The sequence below is a fragment of the Muntiacus reevesi genome, chromosome X (assembly GCF_963930625.1).
Source record: "Muntiacus reevesi chromosome X, mMunRee1.1, whole genome shotgun sequence".
NCBI classification, from domain to species: Eukaryota; Metazoa; Chordata; class Mammalia; order Artiodactyla; family Cervidae; genus Muntiacus; species Muntiacus reevesi.
The window spans coordinates 118,233,552-118,257,832 of NC_089271.1; the positions used below are offsets into that span (position 1 = coordinate 118,233,552).

The 24,281-nt window shown below is 44.2% G+C and overlaps 1 pseudogene; it reads left to right on the forward strand.

Moving 5' to 3' along the window:
* The first annotated feature begins 8,790 nt into the window (after positions 1–8,790).
* LOC136154814 (5S ribosomal RNA) lies at positions 8,791–8,909 on the forward strand (annotated as a pseudogene).
* The last annotated feature ends 15,372 nt before the right edge of the window (positions 8,910–24,281 follow it).

The following is a 24,281-nucleotide window of genomic DNA, read 5'->3' on the forward strand; positions in this document are numbered from 1 at the left end:
TGAATTCTATTTTCCAAATATGCTTCATTCCTTCCAGTGGCTATTTAAGAAAAAGACAAAGGGCATGTAGGAGAATGGGAATAGCAGTACAGGAAGAAGACAGTTGGGAGGGACGTGGAAGATAGAAGGCGACTGAAAAAAATGATAAAAGGAAGAGTCAGGGATTGGCAGTGGGGGAGGGCAGTGAGGAGAGGGTGCTGAGAAAAAGAAAAAAAATGGCAAGTAGAAAGATCAATCAGTGTAGTACACAAAAGGGACAGAAAGATACAAAATGGGAGAGAAAATGAAACAGAAAACCAGAGTATCAGCCAGGCCAACTCCTTAATTTTATTGAGGGGAAAACTGAGGCCCAGAATGGGGAAGTGATTTGGCCAAAGTTTTGCTGCCAGTTGACTCTTGAGCTGAGGCTAGGACTCCAGTCTCTAGACTCCCAGATCAGGAGCATGGCAGCCTAGGTACCAGGCTTTCTGGGAGAGACTGGACATTATTCACTCAATCAAGAAGTTACATGATGAATCTGAATCTAGGAAGGAAAACAGAAAGCCTCAGATCTCACCAGACTAAGTCAGGCAACTGCAGATCATCAGAACCAGAAGTTCCAGGTCCACAAGGTACTGAAGAGTGTCGGGTGCTTAGAAGGGGCTTCCTGGAACTGCTGGGTTGACTGAGGCCAATGGGCCCAGTCCTAAGTGGCCCATGGATGGATTCCCTTCACTACAAGGAGGAAACAAAATGGGCTGGATGTCTGTTCCTCCTCAAAGTTCATCTACATGTCCACTGCCAGTTCTGAGCACAGAGGTGGAAATCAAAAAATGTCAGAGGTTCCTGGGAAATTGGAGGCAAGATGGACTAAGTCTCCCCCAGTACAAGCTGACCCCTGGCTCACTCTGGGTCAGACTCACTCAATCCACTCCACCAACTCTAGACTGAGAGAGATCCAGGCAAAGTTCAGGTTTATCTTTCTGTTAGGGCCCCTCAAGGCTGATTGCTCCAGATAGTACTTCATGGTTACCCCAGAGTACTTGGCAATTCACTAGCAAACTCGATGTAACCTGTCCCCCTCCCACAGATTTACAAACTTTTGACTGAACTTTGCCAGGGCTGGATATAATTAGGCATGGAACCAGAGGTTCCCAAAGTCTGCTATATGCCTACATATATACCCATATGCATGTGTAGAAAATGCTTTTGATCCACAAATCTTATGTAGAAAAGCAGCTTATGATGGAGTTTCTTAAAAACCCTCTTCTATGAAGCATTTATCCTCTTCAGGGATAAATCTGGATTTAATTCCCACTTAGCCTCATCAAACCACACAGGCAAGTTTCCTCAGTCTTCTAGTGTTCTGGTTTAAGAACCCTATGGGTGTTCCTTTAGTTCCATTCTGTCACCTAGGCTTACAGTAGGATGATGTGGGGAGGCTGTGGTGAACATGACAAAGAGGAAATGCTGTGAATCAGTAACGTTCTAGGCGGCAGAAATAGCTGAGTACAGTGACTAATACATAGTAGCTGCTCAATAAATATTGTTGCCAGAGTCCTTTGACACCAGCCGAACTGCTAAAGCCCAGAGAGATTAAAAGACTTATCCAGGATCATAGAGCAGGTCAGTGACAGAGACTCCACTAGGTCATGGATGATTCATATGAAAGAGGAATATTTTAAACACAGGAACCTTCTAACACTTCTAATATATATAATTATATATGCAATACAATGGAATACTACTCTGCCATAACAAAGAATGAAATAATGTCATTGGCAGCAACATGGATGGACCTAGAGATTATCATACTGAGTAAAGTAAGTCAGAAAGAGAAAGACAAATACCATATGATTTCACTTACATGTGGACTCTAAAATATAACAAAAAGGAACATATCTATGAAACAGAAACATTCACAGAGAGCAGACTTATGGTTAGCAATGGATATTGGGGGTAGGGGAGGGAAGGATTGGGAGTTTGGGATTAGCAAACTACTATATATAGGACGAATAAGCAACAAGGTCCTACTCTATAGCACAGGGAACAATATTCAACATCCTGTGATAAACCATAATGGAAAAGAATAGGAAAAAGAATATCTATCTATAACTGAATCTTTGCTGCACAGTAGAAATTAATACAACATTGTAAATCAACTATACTTCAATAAAATAAAAAAATTAAGTACTATTTATTCTTACCACTAAAAAAATAAAAGAAATTAGGATGTGGGAATTCCCCAGCCATCCAAGAGAGGTTAGGACTCAGCTCTTTCATTGCCGAGGGCCCAGGTTCAATCCCTGGTCAGGGAACTAAGATCACACAAGCCTCATGGCAGGTCAAAAAAATTAACAAATAGAACATTAAAAAATACATATATATAGTAACCTTCTAGAATCACAGTCTCTTAGAATGACCAGTGTGATCGCCCTGCAGTCAGCATCCAATGACAAGCTGAAAGTGCTCAGAATTACCACCCAGGGATTTTAGTCCTGCCCCCTGGTACCACATGAAGCAGCCAAATCCTTCCACTTGATAAGGATTTGAAGACAGTCAATGGAGCCTCTGTAAATCCCTGGTTCCTTCAACCACCCTCCACGTGACACTCCTTCCACTCAAAATCTTCATCGCCCTCCTGTGGATTCACTGAAGTCCCTGTGATGCCCCAAAGTGGGTGCACCCTCTGAAGGGGACTTACTCTGCTCCTTCCTCTGGATGTTATGAGAGCGTGCTGCATCTCTCAGCACTCACATGGCACTGTTTGCCCTTCTTTAATCTGTGGTTAGCTCAGACTCCCCCAAGATCTTTTTTATATGATCTCTTATCAAACTGTCTCCTTCATCTGAAAAACAACCAAATATTTATAAACTCTGTACTGCACTTCATGTGGGTCCCACTTTTTAAGGTCTGATTCCTGGAGGAAGATGCCATCACATTCTTCTAGGCCAGAAAACCTAAGTCTAAATGGTAAACCTTCAGTGAAGTATTCTTCCACAACCTTAGTTTTTTTTCCTACCTCACATATTTTCATCTATGTGTACAACCCCATGGACTATGGCCTGTCAGGCTCCTCTTGTCCTTGGAAATCTCCAGGCAAGAGTACTGGAGTGGGTTGCCATTTCCTCCTCCAGGGGATCTTCCCAACCCAGGGATTGAACCCGCGTCTCTTACATCTCCTGCATTGGCAAGCAGGTTTTTATTTATTTTTTTACCAGTAGCGCCTCATGGGAAGCCCATTTTCATCTATATAAAACTTAAATAAGGATCATTTCCACAAACTATTAGAGCTTACTGGTTTAAAGATAGCATACATGTGTTCAGCAGAGTAACGTTTATTTAGTGAATACCTCGAAACTTCACTGTTATTAAGGGGAAGAGGCATGACTTGAACCTAGTTCTGACTAATCCCAAAGACCATGTCCTTTCATTTAAGCCAGTGACTCTTAACCGTGGCTGCACATTAGAAATCAGCTGGGGAGCACTCAAGCCTCCCAACACCCAGGCCCCACCCCAGCCAATTAAAGTGGAGTCCCTGGAGGTGGGCTCCAGGCAGGGGCAGGTTGTAAAGGCTCCCCAGGTGAATCTAATATATAGCAGTAAAACCACTGCTTTGTACCATGCTGTTTCCAAGGTATATTAGGCCAGCATAGATGTGAAAACAACTATTAGGCCCTCTGTATATTTGTAGCACTGGTTGCTTCAAAAAGCAAGAGTGAAGTAATTTAAAGGCAGTAACAAACGAATAGTGCTGGAGTGACTAAGCCTGCAGTCCCCTGTTCTGATGGGGGAGCAAGGGTAGCCACCTACACTTCCTTATAACTTCCCACTCCTTGAAACTTCCGCAGCTGATTTCTCCGAGTCATGTGCTTTCCCTGTTCACTGCGTTTAGTTCTAAAAGCTGGCCTATCTCCTGGGTGAGCAGACTACAGGTGAGTCCTAAACATTTGTAGTTGTGGCGGGACATTTCTGTGTCTCTTTAATGTACGAGGACAAAAGTCTTGGGTTTTCTGTTTTGCTTTTCCCTTTCTGAGTAGGTTGTCCCAGATGGTGCCTGAGAGGTTTGCCTGGGGAATCAAAACTCTATAATCCTTCCTGTACCCCTCTGGTGGGTCTTTATACGATGTTCGCAAAATTAGGAACGGACATGATGCAACGAGGAAAATAATTCGTACATTAGCCGGAGGTGCAAATCCCCAAAGAGCCCATTGCCAAACTAAGAAAACTCCAAGTCACTGGGAAGCTGTAAAACCTAGCACTGTGAGAACAAAGGGCCCAGGCATATGGAATAGCTTATCAGAGGCCGGGCAACAGAGCCCGCGTGAGAACAGCGCCGGCTCCAGAGACAGACACCTAGGTCTGTTCAAGGAGAGGTCAGGAAGCGTTGGGGATGGAGAGAGGGCTGAAAGATGTGATTCAAGTAAACCCTCCAAAGATGGAAAAGCTGGCCTCAATGGCTCCTTCCTGTGCTTAATACACTTTCTCATTTTCCTGGGGGTGGGCGTGGGCACGCTGGGCCATTTGCTTCTTGCCTGTGGCTCCTGCCCTTCCTCCAGAACTGGAAGACATTCTTTGCAAATCCTGGGTGTGTGCTTCCCCTTTTACAAGCAGTCAGGGCTCTGGGAAGAAAATGGATCTCTCTTCAAAATCATAATACCATGGTAAAGGCAAAAAGGGTCTCTTCTCATAGCCTTCCCAGAGACTCCACTGTTATAACCCCTAAGTAGAAAGGGCTTCTGGGACAGTTTCCACACACACACGTCGAGCGCTGAAGAGAATGAAAGCAGAGACCCAGTTTAGGTCTCTAAATACACATGTTCCCATGGACTGTGACGAAAAATGGGACTGAGTGGTTTTTTTAATCTCTTTATCCTGTCTTTCCTTTTCTTTCTTTCTTTCTTTTTTTTTTTTTTTTTTTGGCCTTGAAGGAGTCAGGTAATCTAATCTCCACAGCCCTCCATTTTTCCCCAGTTTGCCTGGGCAGCAGACACCACCGAAGAGTCTTGGAAGATAAACAGAATGTGTCAACACATCCAAAATGTTTCCCTCACGTGGCTCTCAACTCACACTTCTTTCGAGCATTGGAGTCATGCGACATTTCCATGCAAAGCAAGTCTCAAAATAGCAAGCAGTAAACAGAGCCAGGGAGCCTGATGTAGCCCTGCCCCGTGCCAGCCCTGGGCCCTGCTCCCATCCACAGGGAAGCCAACTCTTTCCCTCCTCAGACAGAAAAGCCAGGCTACAAGGTCAGATAATCAATGACAGGTGTCACGCCCCATAATAAACCTGAAGGAAACAGACAGACACATACAGAAACCTCCTGACTTGATTGCTGCAGGAGCAGCGTTGACTGGTACCTTACAAAGAAGCCCGACATGTGGGCCTGGATCCTTCCATCCCAGGTGCCCTTGGATTGGCAAGGAAGGTGAGAGAGCGGAAGGGGCCCCAGGAACTGCTCGACTGGGGAGACTCTAGCCAGCAGGGACTGGACCGAGACACTGGCAATGTTTATTCAGCTTACAGCTTTCATTTTTCCTAAGTCATTTCAATGAGTTCAAGGAAAGAAATCACTCTACTGGATTGAGTCCATCCCTAAATATTTGGGACACACACTGAAAGGTTAGAAGCAAACTCCTGCAAAGAAATGATTGCTGGAATGAGGGAGTTGGCTACCACAGGAGGCCTGGGACGAAGGCCAACCATGACCCGGGAGGGAATCAAGCGCAGTGAAACGATCCATGAAGTTTCTTGGCATTTTCAAGCACTCCTGGAAAGAGAGTGGCTCATCAACTTCACTGAAGAATCTCCGAACAAATAGCTCCACTGTCTCTGGGTTTCCTGGCCTCAGAAATGGGCTGGGCAACTTGACTGAACACTGGGAAATGAACATTTTGAGTCTGGCATCTGAGGCTTTCTACTGGGGTTCAGGGTGCTTCAAACAACTTGCTGTGATCTTCAAGGTTACCCAAGTGCCAGGCAGAGCCCCAGGAGAACAGGTTTTCTCAGCCCTACCTGGACCTACATCTCTTAGCCTCTATTGTTGTGTAGGGATGGATTTGAGTCAAGCATGTCCTTTGTCTCAAAAACAACAAAATGAAAAACCAAACCTATCAAAACTATTCCAACGAGGCGGTGACTAATTTTCCAAAAGAAACTTCCTGAGAAAAAGAGAGAAGGGACTAATAGAGTCAGCATCCTATTAGATTTAGGCTTCCCTGGTGGCTCAGATGGTAAAGAATCCACCTGCAATGCAGGAAACCAGGGTTCGATCCTGGGGTCAGGAAGATCCCCTGGAGAAGGAAATGGCAACTCACTCCAGTACTCTTGGCTGGAGAATTCCATGGACAGAGGAGCCTGGCGGGTTACAGTCCATAGGGTCGCAAAGAGTCAGACACAACTGAGTGACTAACACACACATTGTTTATTCTAAGAGTCAAGAGCAAATTTCCTGTTTTGGAGAGCTTGGGCCACACTTTTGGGCTTCGTTATTGGAAACCTAGCATCAGCAAGAGGAGGTGGTGAGCACGTGCTGTGGGAGTTCTCCGCCAAGAATCAGGGACCCAGGCCCGGACCCTGGATCCAGTCCTGGAGGCCAAGGTGGAGTCTGCTACATAGAATGGACTGGGGTTGCTACAAAGGGGAACAAAAAAGGGGGTTGGAGAACGAGGACAACCTGGATGCCCACAACAAACCAGGGTAGAGGCCAGGACGTGTGCAAGACACAAAGCTGGAGGGGCTCCACAGACACCGGCCCCTCCAGGCCTGGCTCTGCTTCCCAGGCCCCTGGCCCTGTCAGTGGAGAAAGGGTGCCGTGAAGGAAGGATGCACCCCTGGTGAAGACAGTCACGTCACCCGCATGTTATGGCACATTGTATTTTTTGAAGCATATACTCCTGCTTCCAAGAAAGAGATCATAGTTTCATTTGTGGGAGCAGAACCCCCAAAGTACCCAACAAAAGACCAGAAACGAAGAGGTCGGCACAAAGACCTCTCACCAACATTCCTTCGAGCAAAGCAAAGCATTACCACAGGGCTATTTTCATGGCAAGAGGCTCATACGCACCTTTAATCCTGAAGAAGCAAGATGAAACACCCTACAATTTCTGTTTCAAATCCATGTTTAAATTTTACTTTAAATGTTTTATGATAAGGAATACAAAGTCTTACTTAGTGTACCTTCTAAGGATTTCTTGTCCTGAAGCAATTTGTAAATGTTGCAGGGTGTCAGAAGTCGGTTTCAGTGCAGAAAAGAAGCTGTGTTCTGAAATCCCAAGGGGCACAGGGCTAGAAGGAGGCCCTGGGGCCATCTGATGGGAAGAGGAGGTTTCTCATTGCCCTGGAGTCTCCCCAAGAGTTTATTACTTAAGATTGGGAAACCTTGAGCAATAGGGCTTTGGGATTTCACCTCAAAATCCTCTAGGCAGTAGATTGCTCACTTTGGGGTGCTGCTGTAACATCTCAAAGTAACAAGGGGTGGGTTAGAGCGTCTCCAGCAGACGCAGGACGAAGCTTGAGCAGGTCCTAGCCTCCTCAGAGGTAAGTTGAGAGTGCTGGGCCCAAGTCGGAGTCAGCAAACTTTTTCTGGGAAGGACTAGCTAGTTAACAACAGGAAATATGTATCACATATGGTCCCTAGCATATTCTTCTTTCTTTTCATTTTTTAAACAGCTTTATTGTGATATAAACTGTATATCATGCAATTCAGCCATTTAAAGTATATCATTTAGGGACCTCCCTGGTGGTCCAGTCATTAAGACTACACACTTCCACTGCAGATGGCATGGGTTCAATCCCTGGTCTGGGAACTAAGATCCCACATGCCATGGGGTGTGGCCAAAAATTTAAAAAACAACTATCATTTAGTGGTTTTCTATGCATTCACTGTGTTATACAATCATCACTATAATTTTTTCTTGTTTATCACCACAAAATTAAACAAATCTATATCCATTAGCCATCATTCCCTTTTCCCCATCATCCTAAACTCTAGATATGTTGGCCTATTCTGTTCATTTCATACAAATGGAATCACAAAATATGTGTCTGGCAAATGGCTTCTCTCACTTAGCATAGAGTTTCCAAGTTCATAAATGAGGAACATGTATCAGGAATTCATCCCTTTTTTTTTAACCAAATAATACTCTATTGTATGGATATTCCATACTTTGTAATTCTTTCCTCAATGGACAGTTGGATTAGTCCCTCCTTTGGGTTATTGCTAATAATGCTGCTATGACATTCCTGTACAATGTCTGTATGGACTTGTGGATCTATATATTCAATTCTTCTGGATATATACCTAGGATTGGATATATACCTAGGTGGAATTGTTATGCCATAACAGTAACTTTATGTGTAATCTTTTAAAGAACTTCCGTATTTACGAGTTGATGGCACCATTTTCCCATTGCACTAGCAATATACAAGAGTTCTAATCTATTCACAGTTCTCACCAGCACTTGCATTTGTCTTTTTGATCATTACCATCCTAGTGAGGGGCTTCCCTGGTTGCTCAGTTGGTAAAGAATCTGCCTGCAATGTGGGAGGCCTGGGTTTGATCCTTGGGTTGGGAAGATCCCCTGGAGGAGGGCATGGCAACCGACCCCAGTATTCTTACCTGGAGAATTCCCATGGACAGAGGAGCCTGGCGGGCTGCAGTTCATGGGGTCACAAAGAGTCAGACATGACTGAGCGAGTGAGTGTCAAGTATAATCTCTCTGTGGTTTTACTGTGTATTTTCTTAATGACTCTTGATGTCAAGAATCTTTTCAAGTTTTTTTTGCATCAACACTATCAAGAGAGTGTAAAAACTACAGCTATACCACCCTGAAGTCACTGAATCTCATCTGATCTACAAAGCTAAGCAGGGTTGGGCCTGGTTGGTACTTCAGTGGGAGACCACCTGAGAATTCTGGATGCTATAGACTTAAAAACAAAACTAGACTTGGCATCTATCTCCAAGCTAATTTTAAAGAATTCTGGAAGTTCCCTGGTGACCTAGTGGTTAGGATTCTAGATTTTACTGCCGTGGCCCAGGTTCATGGTTCCAGGTCATGGAACTGAGATCCAGCAAGCCATGTGGCATGGCAAAAACAAAAAAAGGTGCTCCAATAAGAAATCTGGAACTCTTGACAAAAATGGAAAAATAGAAAGTTTCAGTGAAGAAAAAGATGTAAAGAACCAGATAGACATTTAGGGGGAAAAAAGTGTGGAAAAAAATAACTCACATGTGGGAGAAAACATTTGTAAATCATATATTTGATGAGGGTTTGATATCCAGAAGGATATTTTAAAAAACTCCTAATACTCAACAACAAAAAGACAAACATCCTAACTGAAATGAGCAAAGGACTAGAATAGACATTTCTCCAAGGAAGATATATAAATGGATTATAAGTACATGAAAAGATGCTCATCAATAATCATCAGGGAAATGCAATTCAAAACCACAGAAGATACCACATCATACCCAGCAGGATGGCTATAATTTTTAAAATGGAAAATAATAAGTGTTGGCACAGATGTAGAGAAACTGAAACCCTCATACATTGCTGGTGGGAATATAAAAAGATGGAGCCTCTGTGGAAAATAGTTTGCTGGTTCCCCTAAAGTAGTATTGCCATATGATCCAACAATTCTACTGCCAGGTATATACCCCAAAGAATTGAAAACAGGAACTCAAACATGTATTTGTACACCCACATTCATAACAGCATTGTTCGCCATAGCCCAAAGGTGCAAACAACCCAAGTGTCCATCAGCAGGTGAATGAATAAAGAAAATCCATACAATGGAACATTGTTCAGTTTTATAAAGAAATGAGGTTCTAAAACATAGCTGCAACTTTAGATGAACTTTGAAAACATTATAAATTATATAACCAGACATAAAAAGTTTATATGGTTCCGCTTATATGAAATATCTAGAATACATCAATTCATAGAGACAGATTAGATTAGAGGTTACCAGGAACTGGAGAGAGTCGAGGATGGGGAGTTATTGCTTAATGGGTACAGAGTTTCTGTTTGGGGTGGTGAAATATTTTTAAATTGATAGCTGTATTACCCTGTAAATGTAATTAATGCTATTGAATTGTACACTTAAAATGGCTAAAATGGCAGTCTATGTTATTTTGAATGGCAATAAAATATAGTAAAAAGAAGTACTATCTTTAACCCATATATAGTGAATATAATAGTAAAAATGATTTGGGGGGTTAAGAAGCAAGTCCTTGGGTCAGTTGAAATAAGGATTTCCAAACAAAGAAAGGAAAGGAAAGTGACCCTAATTATCAGGAAAACAAGAACTCCATCTGTAGGAGGAGAGAACAGAAGCCTCCTGGCTTGTGTGGGACCCCTGCTGACTGTCAGTCAGGAGGAAATGCTTCAAGTACAAATATGCATGGGGTCTTTCAAGGGCATCCAGTCTGGGGTTTGGGGACCTTGCCCTCAGTCCTTTTGACAGAATGGCAAAGTTAAAAGTTCAGGCTACCAGGATGCCCAAACATGACTTGTGAGACCAGACCAGTAAAAGCTGGCCGAGAGCTATCAGTAATCTTGGTGGGGGCAGGAGGGGAGGTTCCTACTCTTAACTGATCTCAGGAGCTGCACAAGAAAGCATTGGCAGGAATACAGTAAGACAATGGAACTGCAGAGTACAACAACTTCCATGGCAGCACAAAGAGGAATTTGAACCTCTCAGGACCCCGGGACCATCAGAAGTCCAGGGGTTAGAGATCCAGATCTGAGATTGGGTGGGACTCAGCCATATGCTCTAACCATGCAATGAGTCTATGTACTGGATGAGCCAGCACCTTTGCCAATGGGTGTTTTGTGAACAAGGTTGGCACCTGGTTACCACTCAGGTCCTGGACTACCCCATAGTCTAAGGTGGCCTGAACAAACAAGAGTTTCTCTATTCATTTTCATCTCTATCTCAGATAAAATGTGTACCTTCCCATTGGGCTCATCAGACCAAGTGAATCAGAGTTCCTGTGCTCCTCTCCCAGATCCCTTAGCTTTACCATCAGTCAGACTCCACCACTTAACTGCTCACACCTGTCTATTTGGGGCTGGGCATATCCTGGGACCAGGGTTTTGCAGCACCAATGGACATAAAGCACTTTTGGACAAAACTGATATTTGTTGTACATTCTCTAGGTTTTCTTTTCTTTCTTTTTTTTTTTTTTTTTGGCCACGACACACAGCTTGAAGGATCTTAGTTATCCAACCAGGGATCAAACCCCGGGCTCTCAGCAGTCAAAGTACCGAGTCCTAACCACCAGGAAATCCCTAGGTCTCCGAATTTGAGTCTTATGCTTGCCTGAATGAGTTCCTGACCTCTCTTGTCCCCACCTTGTGGTCCCCAAGAACTACTTTCCACTTCCTTCTCCTTTTCATTTTGGGAAGGGTTCCAATATACCCCTCTGCTTTTTCTCATGGCTTACCCTCAGCACCAGATTTGTGTGGACCCTGACCCGGGCTCTCTGGGTTTTGCCCAACTGTACATGCTGTCCTGGGCATTTTTAACTCTAGTCCACCCCCCTGCTCCAGCAGCCCAGCTCCAATTCAACTAAAGCCTGATCTTTCCCAACCCATTCAATGATCAGCAGCTGCCTATGGTTCTAGCTCTGAGAGAAGCTGGTCCCTGACCAGTGGTTGAACCCAGGCCCCCTGCAGAGGAAGCACAGAGTCCTAACCACTGGGCTGCCAAAAAATCCCCAGTACCTTCTTTCTCTTAATGGCAATGAGACCAAGCTGTAAGCTTAGTCCTTTTAAATAGAAAACACTTCTCTTAAAGGTTGTTCCAGGAATTATAAAGCGATAATGAACATCCCAAGAACACATTTTACCCCCAGTTACTTTTGGAGCTAAACATGGTGACAAAATATTCATTGGCAACAGCAATGGTTTACCCAATAGACAAATTCATCCCATGCTTAGGATTCCTATGAAGCTAGGCACCCCCCAAAAAAGTAGCTGAAAGCATTTGAGGTTTGGTATTTCAGAAATAGAATTGAATTATATAATCATTATGGAAAAAACAACTTTGTTGGGCTTCCTTATACTTATTTTCAGTTTAATGTTATTTTTCAATTGATTAACATATAGCATCAGGAGACATCATAATCTCCTCCATACCTAGGGTCTCCAAACATTTTTATAAAACCCTAGGTGGCTATTTCATTACAGAGTTCTGTGGATTCCCCATAGTCCCTTTGGGACTACCTAGGCAACAGGGACAGGGGAGAAAAATGATTGAGTTCAGTAATGGGTGAGATCCAGGTTGGGACATTTGTTTCAGGCATTCTCTTGGGTGCATGGGCTGAATAATTGAAATTCAAAGCTAAAGCAAGGCTAAGACTAACAGACATTCAGATTCAGGTTTCAGCGAGTCATAGAAAGGCAACTTAAGTTCAAAGAACAGGCATTTGGCTCTATTTTTTCTTTTTATAAAGACCTCTTATGAAAAGAAAGTTAATTTCTGTGACTCATAAACAGAAGATCTCCAAAGCGCCATAAGGTTTCTATGCAATTATGTCAGAAGAACGTGATGAGAAAATAAATAATTCCATGCTTCCTGCCAGTATATCCATGTACACAATGTGCAGTCCATAAGAGCACGGTTAAGGAATAGTGTTAGTTATCAAGGAAAGAAGAGGGTTCATTCTGGTTAATAACTACAGCATCTCCATGTGCACCAGGGCACCCATTTTGATGTTGTCTGTGATTGGCTGCTTAGCCACATGCCAAGAACATCTGTGATATTGCCCCACACCTGGGAAACAGTAGCTCACTCTCCAGCCCACTGGTACCAAGTGGGGTTGCTAAGCAATTACAGAAGTTAAGTTATCTGAGGGTTTCTGGGTTTGGAAAACCTAAGTGACCCTCTGCATCAGGAGGAGATGGGAACAGCTAGTACCCTCCAGGGAAGGGTACCCTCTATCTTACAGCACCAAGATAGAAAATGGAGACTCAGAAAAGAAGACTGGGGCACATGTCCAAGAAAGACTCCAGTATTGATGCACCCTTTTACTTGTACGTGTTACTACACCATCACAAAGGGGAAAATCCCTTCTGCAAACATGAGAAATGTAACCTCCAAAGCAGATGTTAATTGTACTTATGGGTTCAAAGAACATAATAATTGCAGTATTCCTAGCATTTTATTCTTATAAGTTATTTCTGAAATTGATGCCAATAGCCAGTGACCCCAAGGGAACTCCAGGCTGACTGCAACCAACCTACCCTCCACCCAACTTTGGAGTCTAGCCTGCTCCTTCTTTCCCAGAGCTTCCTAAAGGAAAAAGACAGTGAGAGGGGCCAAGAGGTGTGGAACTCTGAGCAGCCAAAGTAGTACAGGGAGCCAGGACCTGGGGAAGACAGACAAACCAAAAAAAGCCAAAGAGACAGCAAAAGAAGGGAGAATCTCAGCTTTGTCCAAAGATGGATCCTGTGCCTGATCCAACTCCAGCCCTGAGAATGGAGTGAAGGAGCTAGCTGGGGCCCTGCCTCCATATAGCTTCCCAGACCCCTACCGTTTGCCAACCAAAGATCAACTCAGGCCTATTCCATCAATTCCAAGTTCATCTATTCCACTGTCTACTCTACCTTTCCACTTAGATGTCAAAGAAGTTCCTCAAATTTAACATGCCAATACCCCAATGCTTGACCTGTGTCTACAACCCACCCACAACTTTCTCAATCTCTCTAATGCAACTCTGTTCCTCCAGTTGCATAAACCAAAATACTGGGCATCATTTTTGATTCCTCCTTTTCTCTTAAGCCCTCAACCCAATCCATCAGCAAATGCTATTGGCTCTACCTTCAAACTCTATGGAGAAGGGAATGGCAGCCCACTCCAATATTCTAGCCTGGAGAATCCCATGGACAGAGAAGTCTGGCAGGCTTCAGTCCATGGGGTCACAAAGAGTTGGACGTGACTGTGTGACTAACATTTTCAACACTTGCAAACTCTATCTGGAATCTGACCATTTCCCATCTCCTCCACCTCTACCATTCTGGCCTGAGCTGCCATCATCTCTACCCCAGGACTATATCAATAAGCCCCCTCCACGCTTCCACCTTTATCCTCCCACACTCTCATCTAAACACAGCAGCCAATAATCAAAAAGTCTACAAATAATAAATGCTGGAGACGGTGTGGAGAAAAGGGAACACTCCTATACTGTTGGTGGGAATGTAAATTGGTGCAGTCACTATTGAAAACAGTATGCAGGCTCCTTAAAAAACTAGAGAAACCATGTGACCAAGCAATCTCACTCCTAGGCATATAACCAGAAAAGATGAAAACTCTAATCTGAAAAGATCCATGTACCCCAATGTTCAGTGAAGCACTGTTTACAATAGCCAAGACATGGAAGCAACCCAAGTACCTACCAATAGACAACTGGCTTAAGAAGATATGATACATCACAGTACTATATATATAGCACAGGGAACTCTGCTCAATGCTATGTGGCAGCCTGGATGGGAAGGGAGTTTGAGGGAGAATGGATACATGGATATGTATGGCTGAGTCCCTTCACTGTTCACTTGAAACTATCATAATATTGTTAATTGGCTATAACCCAAGACACAAGAAGATGTGGTATAGGTAGATGTAGATACAGATATAGAGATATTCAATAGAATATTACTCAGCCATAAAAAAAGAATGAAAATTGCTATTTGCAGCAACATAGATGGACCTAGAGATTATCATACTTAGTGAAGTCAGAGAAAAACATACCATATGATTTCATTTATATGTGGAATCTAAAAAAGTGATACAAATGAACTTATTTGTAAAACATAAATATAGATATAGAAATTCAGATATAGAAAACAAACATGGTTACCAAAGGGAAAGAGGATGCATCATTAGGGGTATGGGATTAACAGATACACATCTGTAAACAATAAAGATTTAATTTTCTATACAGCACAGAGAACTAGTCAATATCTTATAGTAACCTAGAATGGAAAATAACCTGAAAAAATAAATACATATAAAACTGAATTACTTTGCTATACACCTGAAACTAACACAATATTGTAAATCAACTCTACTTCAGTTTTCTTCAAAAAAAATAAAAGGAAAAATAAAACACCGCATCCAGACTGAACTATTTCAATTGCAGATCAACCCATGTCATTCCTGCTCAACACTCTACCACAGTTCTTCATTTTATCCCGAGTCAAGGCCAAAGTCTTAACCATGGTCCACAAGGCCCCATGTGATCTGGTTTCCCATCATGTCAGTGTATATGGCTCCCCCCCACACACATTCTGCTCCAGCCACAACTTGTAGATTGTTTCTCAAAACTGCTAGGCACAAGGACTTCCCTGGTGGTCTGGTGGCTAAGACTCCGTGCTCCCAGTGAAGGGGGCCCAGTTTTGATCCCTGCTCAGGGAACTAGATCCCACATGCCACAACTAAGACCTTGTACAGCAAAATAAATAAATAAAAATAAATTTTTAAAAAGATTCACTAATAAAAAGAAAACGAAAATGCCAGGCACAATCTTACTTTAGAGTCTTTGCTCAGACTGTTCCATCTTTCTGGAGTTCTCTCTCCCACCTGAGATCTACATGGCTCACCTCCTCTCCTCCTTCAGTTTTCCACTGAAATGGAATCTCATTGAAATGACTCCTTGACTCCCCTGTGTAAATTGAGGGCCCTTCCCCCAACACTCCCCTTCCCTTTCCCCTGCTTGATTCCCCCTAGTGATTAGCATTCATCATTTAGTTAGTTTAGCTTTTACTTTCCCTAGTGTATTTGGATCTTGAGATGGGAAAAGTTAGGCTTTCTTCTCTGTGGAAGGCATTTCTGGCCACAGGAGACAGGGGCAGGAAACAGACTTTTTCCCCCAGAAATAGTCCTCAGTGTCAGGGGTCTCCTATGCCTCCAGGTAGAACTGGCCCTGCCAAGGAGCTTGGGGTGGGATTGGCCCCACTGTTCAGGGCAGATCACCACTGAGAAGGACCGAGATGAACAACTTCTGGGCTCCCATTTGGTGGGTTCCACAGTTTGGGTAGGTAAGCTTTGGACTATGACTCTCCAGGCCCAGCCCCAAACCTCCTTTGTCACCTATTGCCATGAGTCTGTAAATTCTGTTGGAGAAGGGTCCCTCTCTTAATTTATTTGCTGCTGAATCACCAGCACCTAGATCGGGGCTTAGGACATAGTAGATGCTCAATAAATACTTGTTAGCTAAATGAATGAATGAATCAATGAAATGACCAAGTATACCAGGGAGAACTTGCTCCCTGCCAGCCTCCTAGTCACTGCTATTTCTATATCTTTCTCCCCTATCCTGTTGGCTGTCCCTGGCTTGGTTCCCCCAAGTCCTTTCTGTCTGTCTTCTCCCTCATACCACTCTTCTGCATTGCCTCCCTATTTCCAGCCCCCAACCCAAGTCCTGCCTGGACCTGTAGCACAGTTGGCAGGGCCACTGACAGCCCTCATCTCCTGCCTGCTCGAGGGCCTACTATGTGCCAGGCATCATACTGAGTGCATGCTACACACTTTCTTTATTCCATAGGACGACACATCTGTGAACAAAGTCAGCGATCATCCACCTGCCCTCAGATGGAGCCTCTTCCCTCAGCTCAAGGGAACGGATGTTTCCCTGCCCTTCGCACGCTGAATGCTGAGCTGGCCCACTGTCCTATCTCAGCCTTGCCTTCCACAATCCTTCACGAGAAACCTCCCAGCGTCCACCTCACTCCATTTGTTGTAAGACCCCAGTCTGACTTCTCAGGATACCTTGCACTGAGGACACCTCGGGGATAACCCACAGAAGAACAAAGGCCTGGATTTCAGCTGCCAATGGTAGCTAATTTTCCCAGAACCCAAATTCTCATCTTGCTGATAATTATTCTCGTCTGCTGATAATCCAGCCCCAGGGACCCACTTCACTACATACTGCATTCTCTGTATATCTGATCTCTAACCAAAGATTGGAAAATCCTTGCCTGGGAATGAAGTGAAAAGCATTTTTGGAAATATTCAAAACATGCATCTCAGTTCCTCAATGAGAACCAAAGCTAAGGATGTGACGTTTATAGGACATGTCAGTGGAAAAGATTACTTTTCTTAAAATACATTTGTTAAATGATAGGTAAAACAGCAAACGGATGGGAACCTACAACTGGGAGACATCACAGGAAGAGGGAAATATGATTTTTATTATAAACATATGCATTTTATTATTTCTCCCAGTGAGGATCAGGATTGGGAATCTGCAGCTGTGAAAGGGCAAGGAGACAGAAGTATTTTTAGACCTGTCACTTTAAAATATACCTTCTTCTGCTTTGCTGCACTGTTTCTCTAAACAAGGCCCTCTTGCAGCCTGAGTACAGCGAAGATGAATACACATATGAAACAGATGACTAGAAGGCAGTTCCTCTTACCCTGGCAAACACTGTCTGAAACAACTTGGCTTGTCACCACCCCCAACCAGGACCAGCTCATTCCCCAGGCTCAGGCATCTGGACCACTGTCCCCCATCCCACGCCACTCCCATCCCACCATCCCCCACAAGTCTAGTCCTAGCTGGTACCCAGTCCTGCTGGTTCTTTCTCAAAAAGTCTCTTCCAATGAGTATGAACATGTGAAGCCACTGCTTAATAGCCTGTGTGCTAGAGACATATTTCTTTGCATCTAGGCCATTTTCCCACGAGGCAAGCAAGAGGGTTTTGTCCCAGTTTACAGAGAAGGAAACTGAGGCTCAAAGAGGTGAGGTTTCTTGCTCAAGTGGTGAATGGGCAGATTGGAACCCAGGTGTGTGGTTTCAGAGTTCTGGCCTATGCCATAGCTGTGCTTTCTTGCATCCTCCCTGCCTCCCCACTCGCCCCACCCTGGAGGAGGACATGGTAACCCACTCCAGTATTCTTGCCTGGAGAATCCCATGTATGGAGGAGCCTGGCGGGCTGCAGTCCGTGAGGTCTCAGAGAGTCAGACATGACTGAAGTGACTTAGCAAGCACTTGAGTCTTCCCAGCCCTCAGCCTAGGCTAAGCATTAACTGCTGCATGGCTGCAATGTCCCCTTTCCACAACTCCAAGTCCTGCACACAAAGCCACAGGCATTTGCCACAAACAATTCTCTCTTTGGGAAGCTCCCGTCTCTCCAGGGCCCTCTATATTGCCCAGGTATCACATTCCAAAGCCCTCACTGTGGCACTGAACTCTCCCTGAGCCCAACTCTAACTCCAACTTGTCTCCAACAATTTCCCTTCCTCACTTCATCCTCATCGATCCCACACCTGCCTCAGCATCTTTGCTCACACTCTAATCCTCCACCGGACCTCCTTCCACCCACTTCATCTCCTTCACAAACCTTCACTGGTGACTCCGTAAAGCTGTGAACCCTCTCCCGCAATAAATTCCACTGCTTGAGTCTATGTCTGTCATAACACTTTCTAGATGTACTGTGTCTCTCTTCTCCCCACAACAAGCAGATGTACTACTTCTCCCCTGTCTGCCTGGCACCATATTGGGTACAGGATACGGGGCTTGTAGTTTCTGACCAGTTTTGACTTGAGTCTGTCTGAAGTGAAGTGAAGTGGCTCAGTCATGTCTGACTCTTTGCAACCCCATAGACTGTAGCCTCTCAGGCTCCTCCGTCCATGGGATTTTCCAGGCAAGAGTACTGGAGTGGGTTGCCATTTCCTTCTCCAGGGATCTTCCTGACCCAGGGATCGAACCCAGGTCTCCTGCATTGTAGGCAGACGCTTTTACCGTCTGAGCCACCAGGGAAACCAAGCTAATGGGGCTTCCCCAAAGAGGCAGGCTTATAGGAAGGGATGTGACTCATATATAAGCCACTGCTTTGTCCACAGCAAGGGCCAGCATCTCAGAGACAATCAGAGCTGGTTGTTCAGAGCTGAAAGCACGGGATCAGGCCTTTCAATCAATGGTTCTGCTTGTGCCATTAAGTTAAGCAGTTCCTTCTTCCCTGTGGCATCCAGAACCAGAGGCCTGACGCAAGTGGGAGTGACAGGCACTTTATTACTGACATGTCATCACCTACATGGGACTGCTCTGCCAACAAGAAGGCGATTTCTCCAGCCACTTCACAAATGACTGAATTATGGGCTTACTCAGTCTTTCATGCTGCCAGGCTCAACATTTTCGTTTACTCCTCTCGTTACCCTTGGCATGGTTTCCACACTGGGGAAGGCAGAGCACTCCCAGGCTCACGTCTCCTCAGGGACTCTTAAAAAATACGCTGCTTTGAACCGAGGATCTTCCTTGGTTCATAGAAATCGTGCTCCCTCCCTGCCCATGGGCCCAGGCCACTGTTGGGGTCTCAGGCCTGTGGAGAACATTGGAGAACTTTTCCACCTCTTGGCCCTTGATTTCAAACCATTTCCTAGTGAAATACTGTCATTTTGGGAAACAAGTCTGTCAGGAAGTCATTTCAGGCAAAAATCAAATCCACAGCACTCCACACAAATAACAAACAGCCTGCAAAGCCCTTCAGTGGGACTCAAAGAACTGCCATTTGGAAGGGAGTTCAGGAAGTAGAGCATAAACATCTGGCGTTCCAAAGGGCTGGCCTGGGGGCTGCGTGCAGATGGGAGAAGCCATGGGCCCTGGGCCTGGCCTCTCAGTACCTTCTCTTTGTTATTTTTTTCACAACTGATTTTTGGCCACCAGGGCACTGAGTCACCAGACCTCAATTAACACTGGAAATACTACTCAAACAGATTGACTGTTTATCAAGGTGATGGGCCATTTTCACTGACTATTTCAAGTATTTATTTTTTAGTTAGCCAAAGTGTTAATTTCCTTACCATTTCTTGGCATCAATTGTCCTGAGAGGTCTTTGAATCTTCAGAGGGTCACTTTTGTCCTTCATTTCCAAGTCACGCTGGCTCCTTAGGCATTTTGCAGAAATGGATCAACTTGGTCCAGTCCTGAAACCAGTGTGAAAACACTCTGACTTCTGGAGTGTCTCAAAAAGAAGACGACGTTAGCAATAGTAGACTCTTCTCAAACCACCTTGAATTGAAAGAGCGTGACATGTTTCACAAATGTTAACTACTTAAATCACCCAACACACCTGCATCCTGAATAAGAGCCATCCAGATAGCTCTCCCTGGATGAAATGTAGTCCCATCTAGAGTAAAATTCCCATGCGGAAGCTATAATTGCTGGAGTTGCAAGTTGATGGACAGTTTTTGGTTAACATCCAACATTTTGCTAACATTGTAATGGGATCTTCATTGGAGGTCCCATTGGATCAAGAGCTCCACCCCTCATCTAATTGGAAAGATGATGCCTCTAGGCCCGTGTTTCTCAAGTGTAACCTATGCTCTGTAAGTTGCCTTCACTTTTGCACTAGCTGGTTTAAAATCTAAGAACAGGATGTGCTGATGGCTGGGTGAGAAATCCAGGCAGCACAAAAAGCAAAGAGAAGGTGGAGGCAAAGGCTGACTGAATTCATTCTGGTTTGATGGCCCCAAATTCCCCGGATGTCAACTAAGAAAATTGGGAGTGCTACTATTGGGTTGGCCAAAAAGTTTGCGTGGGAAAACCCTGCAGGAACTTTTTGGCCAGCCGAGTACCTCACTGCTGCCACCAGGGGTGGGCACAAAGGCATGCAGCTGGATCTCAAGACTTAAAGCAACGTAAGGGAATCCAGCCACAGGCAGAAGAGAGAAGTGACCAGAGCAGAGACAGATGTGAAACCTCGCAGAAAGCCATCACACCAGACAGGGCCTCATGTCCTCTTCCCATCACTCAATGACATGTTGAGAATTTCCCCCAGTCCACCTTAATCTCCACCAAAAGCCACTTTTCCTGATACCCCTTCAGCAAAATGGAAGAGTTCTGAGGTTCAGGAGAAAGTGGATTCCTAGGGGGTTGGCCCCAGGAGAGTTACTTGCTTGTTTTTAACCAAGGCTCTCCCTGAGTTGGGGAATCTTGACTTACTTGGTAGCTGACCTTGTAAAGACTTCAAGGCTACTCTGCAATCTTATTGTTGATAGGAGTCCTCTGTACTTCCCATTCACCACAATGACTAATCCAAACCTTCAGTTCAGTCGCTCAGTCGTGTCCGACTCTTTGCGACCACATGAACTGCAGCACAGTCCATCACCAACTGCCAGAGTCCACCCAAACCCATGTCCATTGAGTCAATGATGCCATCCAACCATCTCATCCTCTGTCATCCCCTTCTCCTCCTTCCCTCAATCTTTCCCAGCATCAGGGTCTTTTCAAATGAGTCAGCTCTTTGCATCAGGTTGCCAAAGTACTGGAGTTTCAGCTTCAGCATCAGTCCTTCCAATCAACACCCAGGACTGATCTCCTTCAGGATGGACAGGTTGGATCTCCTTGCAGTCCAAGAGACTCTCAAGAGTCTTCTCCAACACCACAGTTCAAAAGCATCAATTCTTCGGCACTCAGCTTTCTTTATAGTCCAACTCTCACATTCATACATGACCACTGGAAAAACCATAGCCTTGACTAGATGGACTTTTGTTGACAAAGTAATGTCTCTGCTTTTTAATATGCTGCCTAGGTTGGTCAGAACTTTCCTTCCAAGGAGTAAGCATCTTTTAATTTCATGGCTGCAATCACCATCTGCAGTGATTTTGAAGTCCAAAAATATAAAGTCAGCCACTGTTTCCACTGTTTCCCCATCTATTTCCCATGAAGTGATGGGACTGGATGCCATGATCTTAGTTTTCTGAATGTTGAGCTTTAAGCCAACTTTTTCACTCTCCTCTTTCACTTTCATCAAGAGGCTCTTTAGTTCTTCTTCACTTTCTGCCATAAGGGTGGTGTCATCTGCATATCTGAGGTTACTGATATTTCTCACAGCAATCTTGATTCCAGCTTGTGCTTCCTCCAGCCCAGCGTTTCTCATGATGTACTCTGCATATAAGTTAAATAAGCAGGGTGACAATATACAGCCTTGACGTACTCCTTTTCCTATTTGGAATCAGTCTGTTGTTCCATGTCCAGTTCTAATGGTTGCTTCCTGACCTGTATACAGGTTTCTCAAGAGGCAGGTCTTAGCACTCTTCAAATCCCTGGCCCCAGCTCTGCCGCCTTCACTCTTAGCAGGATTCCTGGCAGATGTCCTCACCAAGATACATGCCATAATGTATGAACTTTTTATTCCTTCCCTTGTGTTCAAACTTATTTATAGGTACATGTTTCCAAACCTACCCTTTCTTCATTTCTTCCCCAGGGTCAGCAACAGGTGTCCCTCCCCACTTCTGAGTCCTTGCTACCTGGCTCATCATGTCTCCTTCCTATGTCTTCAGCCTTTCCCTCTATGTTTGCTTCCTATCCCCAACCTAGAAGTATGCAGAAGCCTCAATTTGGAGAAGGTCATCTTCTACCATTTGCCTTTTAAAGGTGAGATTACACAGGGTTCTGTCCTAAGCTTGCTCACAATCTCCCTATTGATCTCCCGCACTCCCATGGTTCAGACACTCCAAAACACCAAATATCCCTCAAGTAATATCCACAGCACAGGACTTCCCTGGTGGCCCAGTGGCTAAGACTCTGTCCTCCCAATGCAGGGGGCCCAGATTTGATCCCTGGAAAGGGACCTAGATCCCACATGCAGCAACTAAAAGTCTCCAAATGGGAAACTAAAAAGAAAAAAAAAGATTCCACATGCCACAACTAAGATCCAGTGCAGTCAAGTAAATAAATAAATGTTCAAAAATATCCACAGTTCTCTCCCATCACTTTCTTATGAGCTCCAGGCCCCTATGTTCAAATGCCTACTGACGATAGCTCCACCTAGACAGCCCACAGGCTTTCCAAACTCGGCATGTCCAAACTGAAGATATTTTCCCCACCTCCCACTCTCAAGCTCTTTCTTTACCTATAGCAATGGCATCCACTCAGACACCTGGATCCAAAACCTGGAGTTGCCATTGATAACTTTCTGATTTTCCACATTGCACGGGATATCTCCCTGTCCATTCTGCTTCCTTAATATCACTATCTGTTAATTCCATCCCCTCTCTTCATATCTTGAAATTTGCTCAGTCGTATCTCACTCTTTGCGACCCCATGGACTGTAGCCCACCAGGCTCCTCTGTCCATGGGATTCTCCAGGCAAGAATGAAGTGAAGTGAAAGTCACTCAGTCGTGTCTGACTTTTTGCAACCCCATGGACTATACAGTCCACGGAAATCTCTAGGCCAGAATACTGGAGTGGGTAGCCTATCCCTTCCTCGCGGATCTTCCCAACCCAAGAATCAAACTGGGGTCTCCTGCATTGCAGGTGGATTCTTTACCAACTGAGCTATGAGGGAAGCCTCTCCAGGCAAGAATACTGAAGTGGGTTACCATTTCCTTCTTCAGGGGATCTTCCCGACCCAGGGATTGAACCTGGGTCCCCTGTGTTGCAGGTAGATTCTTTACCTTCTGAGCCAGCAGGCAAACCCATGTCTTAGTAGTCCTTTATTTAGTCATATCATGTCAATTCTACCTACTTGACAGGTCCAGTGGCTTTCTTTTTTTATTTACCTCCCAGTTCTAATAGTCAACTAACTTGTATCCTTCCTTCATCTTGGCCCCTCCAGTCTGGGCCTCCAACTGTGAACACAGCCAACTACTTCCTCTATACTAACAAAGCACATTATCTTGCTGCCACTCTGATACTCTCAATAGCACGAATTTTTTTTTTTATTAGTTGGAGGCTAATTATTTCACAACATTTCAGTGGGTTTTGTCATACATTAATATGAATCAATAGCACGAATTTTATGTTGCAATTATTTGTTTACATGTCAGGGAGTCTCCCACTGGATTTAGAGCTGCTTGAGGACAGGCTCTCACTTTAATTTGACTCACTTTTAATTCAGAGCAAATGAATACATTTGATGCTGCTTGGCTGTCTCTAGTAAAAGGGCAGCAAAAGACACTACCAGAATAGCTAAAATTTAAACAGGCAGATAAGATAAACAACAAGGACCTACTGTACAGTACAGGGAACTGTGCTCAATATTTTATGATAATCTGTAAGAGAGAAGAATCCGAAAAAAAGAATATATATTTGTATATAACTGAATGACTGTGCTATACACCTGAAAGTAACACAGTATTGTAAATCAACTATAGGTCAATAAAAAATAAAATGTTTTTAAAATAAATAGATAATATTGGTTTCAATTTTTTAAATTTATTTTTAATTGCAGGATTCTTGCTTTACAATGTTGTGTCTGTTTCTGCCATACTCAGCTGTTTAAATTGGTGGTCCAATGGTTAGGACTTGGCACTTCCATTGCAGAGGCACAAGTTTGATCCCTGGTTGAGGATC